The 5000-nt window shown below is 35.4% G+C and overlaps 1 long non-coding RNA gene across 1 annotated transcript; it reads left to right on the top strand.

Moving 5' to 3' along the window:
* The first annotated feature begins 1171 nt into the window (after positions 1-1171).
* On the top strand, positions 1172-4489 carry LOC131468762 (uncharacterized). The gene is made up of 5 exons (XR_009241737.1): positions 1172-1254; positions 2897-2932; positions 3060-3221; positions 3330-3407; positions 4136-4489. It is a non-coding gene; the product is annotated as an uncharacterized LOC131468762 (long non-coding RNA).
* Positions 4490-5000: the final 511 nt, after the last annotated feature.

Below are 5000 nucleotides of genomic sequence, written 5' to 3'. Positions count from 1 at the left end.
TGTTACATTCCAGCGTACTTTCATCTCACTTTCTCTTTGGTTTATTATTCACCCTGTACATTAGTTTATCTTTATCTATTTAGCATGAGGTGTGACGAGCATACATTATTTATCTGTTCATTTAAGGAAAGCAGTGGGGTGTGAAATTACCTGTAGCCAACAGCCCACATGATAAATATCGCACATTTTAGTTTCCCTCTGATTCTGTCAGTATAACAACAGAGTCAGGCCACACTCACCAGTTTTCTCATCTGGGTTTTTTTTCTTTCTTTTTTTTTGTAACAGAAATGCATGTTCCAGTCAAGTGTTGAGTTGCATTCCAAGTTGCTCAACTTCAGTCAGGGAGAAAACAGAAATGTGAAAGGACTGGAATTATATGGTGACTGGAAACAGGATTTCTGTTACAGGAGAGAAAGTGGGAGCAACAGAGTGGCAACTCTTTTACTGTACGTTTGTGTTTGGAGCTATGGAAATGTGCACAACAGCTAATTCATCAAAACCACAGGCAAGCTCAGCATGAAGGAAGCTTGCATTTGCTGGGATGAAGAAGTCAAATATGAGGTTTGTACCAAAAAAAAAAAGGTCTGTCTGTCTTGGTTAAAGAATGTTGCCATTTAAAAAAAGTATGGTAATCTAATTTAATATATTGCAGAATTTGTTAATATTAACATTAATATATACACTGTAAAACGCTACAGCCCCTTTTAGTTATGTCAAATTAATACTTCTATTTAACTCAAAGAGCTCTGACAAGTTTTGGATTTTAAACTTAAGTTTGCACGTTTTCTGAATTTAAACTTTAAGTTCTATGTTGTGTTGACAATTGATGATCTTGATGTGTTCACTTAACTAGAATTTCTGAGTTATGATTAAATTGTGCGTGGGTGGTGAAAAGGGCGGGCTTTCATTGAGCAGGGGTGAGGGGGGATGGCAGGTGGCAAGATGGGAAAAAAAAGCAGCTATTACTTTTAATCTTGAAAGAAAATCGTCTTTAAACCATGGCAAAGTTTAAAGGTATATAAAATGACCTGTCTGCACATACAGCTAAGTTTTGTGTTCACAATTATGAATCTATAATCTATAAATATAGAAAAAAGTGGTAAACAAAAGAGGACTACTTTCCATGGCGGATGGATAATATGCAGCGCTACCTGATAACAACCTGTGAATAGTGGCGGACTAATTTTCTCATCGAGTTGGAGCAGCAGGACCCCTAAAGGAGAGGAACTTTCCTACTGATTTACCTTACCGAAGGTGAGTTTTTATATATATCTTTTGATTAAGTATGTGTAAATCAATCTTAATGTTGTTTAAAATGATGTTTGAATGTAGATTTTAGTTTTTAACTGTAGCTGAAAACTTAATTGAAGTCGATAATAAGCTAACTACCGTGACCTTGTTAGACTCATTGTGGGCAAATTTCCTTAACCGCGCCTTTTCTAAAAAAGTACATAATTCAAAAACATTAACCAATTAGGTCCGTTTTTATATATATTTAATATGTCTGGTTTTTAGCTAGACGGAGAGATGAGACCTTCATTTGCGTCAGACCTTCGTTTAATTTTAATTTTTTTTTCCAATGTAAACCTGTGTTGTCAGTTAAACACGTAATTAGCGGCGTAAAAGCAAACCTCATTTTAACGGCGGCAATTTTTTTTATCGCGAGATCAACGTTCCTTTTGGCCGAGCAAAATTTGTAGTTTTTTCACATACTGTTGCAACAACTAGTAACGTTAAAAAAACTACAACACCACACCGGATATAGCTAGACCGGAAAGAGTAGTAGGTGAACGTTACGTTTTGAGTGGATGACAGCGCTCCTCCGTCTCCAAGCGGGCTCTGCGTATCCAACACAGCCTGGATCATTTCTCGCCGCACTCCCTACATCCAAGTAATGATGTATGCAGTGTTATCAACTAAGCTGGCTGACCCCCCCAAACCGTAGTAAGGATACGTCCAAAGACCGCTAGCTCCTTTAGCTCGGGTTAGCTCGTTACGGCAGCAACACACTAAATCACGGGACTTTGTCTGCGTTGAAGAACTGCACTTTATTCACAGCACTGCAGGGTGATACACAGCCTCTCTTATTATTGTGCGGCTCGCACAATAAGAGGAATAACTCAAAAATATGCAGGGTGACAGAGATATTCACCTGCGGCTGGCTAATGTATGTCTGATATCATGTATGTATATGTGCTATGTAATGTCTCTTCGTAGAATAAGATGTGTAATAATAATTAATCTAAAATAATATTTTGACACATTTTGGCTTGAACAAATATTGCGTCTCCTGCAATTTGAAATTGCAGTAAGCTGTATTGCTATTTCAATAACATTTGTATTAATTGTTCAGCCCTACACTACAGTATATGCCAATATTGTTTAAAATAAAAAAAACATTTGCAGAAAGTAAGCTGATCCACTTTTCTATGTTGATAAGAGCTTTGAAATGAGAAAAATAATGGGACAAAAATAAATCAAGGGACATTTAGAATAGATAAAAAATGTGTGATTAATTGCGAGTTAACAATGACATTAATGTGATTAATCGCAATTAAATATTTTTATTTTGACAACACTAGTAATCACCTGATGTTTCCGTCAGTCACTATTGAATTAAAACGAATGTTGCTGTAGACTAAACTGGTTCCGTCTGTTGACGTGTGTCTTAGCCAGCAGAAAAAGGGTGTATGAGGAGGGTCAGTGATGCTGTGGGACTGGTAGTCACACTCATGATATAGTTAAGGATTTTACATTACATTTTAATTTAAATCAGTCTATTGTCTCCGTCACCAACAGCAACACTGCATAAAACAAAAGTAAATGTGTTGATAATGTTGTGTAATATGCCTACAGATAAACAATTAATATACTGTATGTTTTTCCCGATTTTCAGATATCTGCAAGAATGGGCATTTAATGAAGTGGAAATGTAAGTTTTGTCCATTCTTCAGTGCGCAAGGAGCCTTTAGTGTATTTTCATTGTCTTTATAAAGCTTTATGCAGCTCCAATTTCTTTCTCTCATGCCCCCTTTTCTGTATTTTGTCATTTGTTTCAGCTGAGTGCTGAGTTCGACAGAGTTGTCACCAAAAACCTGCTGGAGTCATTTCTGGAAGGACTAGATGCCACAATGGCAAGTCTGTTGGAGCTCTACAAAGCTGGGGTGGCATCAAAGAGGAGGTCAAACCTGAGCAGTGTTCTACAGTGTCTTCAACAGGAGGTATGGACTGTTCAGGAAAACAAATCTAATTTCTTATAAGTATGTACCAAAATAAGATGATTATAGAGGATTCTATTGCATTTACATACTCTTGCCTTTTTTGTGTAGGACACAAACCAACACAAAAGAACAGCTGCCTTACTTGATCTGGCTGAGGATTCGTCAGATGTAATCAGGATGTGTGATGTAAGTCAATGTATTTACTAGGGCTGGAGAAATTACTCGATTAATAAATTAATCTTCATCTACTTTGATAATTGATTAATCGGTTTGAGTATTTTTCTTTAAATAAGAAAAAATAAGTTTTCTGATTGTTCAGCTTCTTAAATGTGAATATTCACTGGGAATATAATTTCCAGGTTTGAAGAACACTGATCAACATTTTCAATGTTTACTGACATTTTATTGATGAAACAACGATTAATCAAGAATTTTTAAAATAGTTGTTATTTGCAGCCCTAGTCTTTTATACAGATTTTTTTTTGCCATAATTAAAATATATACAATATTCCAACTACCAAGGACTAATCTGAAACTGTCAGTCTTTAACATATTTAACAAAATCTTCTACACAGAATTTACAGTAATAAAATGGAGGACTAGCCTGGCTAATGTCAGACTGTATCTCAATCTTATTTGAGATTGAGTATTAGTGCAGACCTTGTCAGAATAAAGGTTCAACCACTGTTCAGCATCAGTACATGTTATACAAAACAGTACAATTTAAGAAAGATGCAGCAACCTGGCCCTCAATAGGCTGTATTAAAGGGGGTTATGTCTGTAAAATTTTTAAGTATTGATAAAATAATGAGATGTCACAACTGTTCTATCAGTATATTTTGACGTTCATAAAAATAAAAAAAAAACATGTTTTCCTTTTATGATAATTTAATTGTCTTTATCTTCGTCATCAGGCTCATGGAGAAACCCTTGATGAGAGGAATGCAGGTTGGACTGTTAATTGGACATGAGGAATCTCGGCACGGTGCATTTGCTCTCAAAATCTTCAACGTGGCTGTGGTGTGGTATAAGAGACAATCATTCTTCATGACCTACAGGATGTGCCCACAGGCTTTGCCATGCTGATGGGAGCAACATACTGCCTGAACCTCCAGTACCCACACCACATTGGGCCAAATTATAATGTGGAAATGTATGATACTTAACAACTTGTCTTTGGTGTGGTTTAGACATTTTGGCTGGTTTTGTTAGCACAGCTGTTTTTTAAGCTGCTGTTTAACGTGGTTCAAATAAATGACTGCAAGAGCTGCAAGAGTCGATTGTGATTATTTCAAATCATTAAGCTTGATAGCATCAGTCAAAATAAAATAGACATTCAAATTAAAACAAATATGAAATTAAAATTTTCTTAACTTGATAGGACAAGTTGTGTCAATATAAAATAGTTGTATCAACTTGAAATTGTAATTTATTATAATGCAGAAAGTGACTTTTAAATCTCTGTAAATACAGGATATTTATTTGTTTGAACTTGCTGTAACGAGTTGAACCACAAAGCGATTGAAAGTTGAATCAACTTTATAACTAATAGAAGAATGTTGAGATAACTATACCACTGCACTTTACTCAACTTTATTAACTTGAGTTTATTAGTCAAAACAAGGATAATGCTTAAGTTGAGTTGAATTGCAATTCTAAGGCAGCAGGTGAACTTCCGTTTGCAAGTTGAACAGACTAAAAATGTCTTACAGTGTACAGGAGCCAAATATAGTTAAATAAGACTAAATCAATCTAGTTTATAAGCATAACCTCACAAAA

The sequence above is a fragment of the Solea solea genome, chromosome 11, assembly GCF_958295425.1.
Source record: "Solea solea chromosome 11, fSolSol10.1, whole genome shotgun sequence".
Taxonomy (NCBI): Eukaryota; Metazoa; Chordata; class Actinopteri; order Pleuronectiformes; family Soleidae; genus Solea; species Solea solea.
Note: the sequence above shows the minus strand (reverse complement) of the source record. Positions and strands in the feature narration are given on the sequence as shown.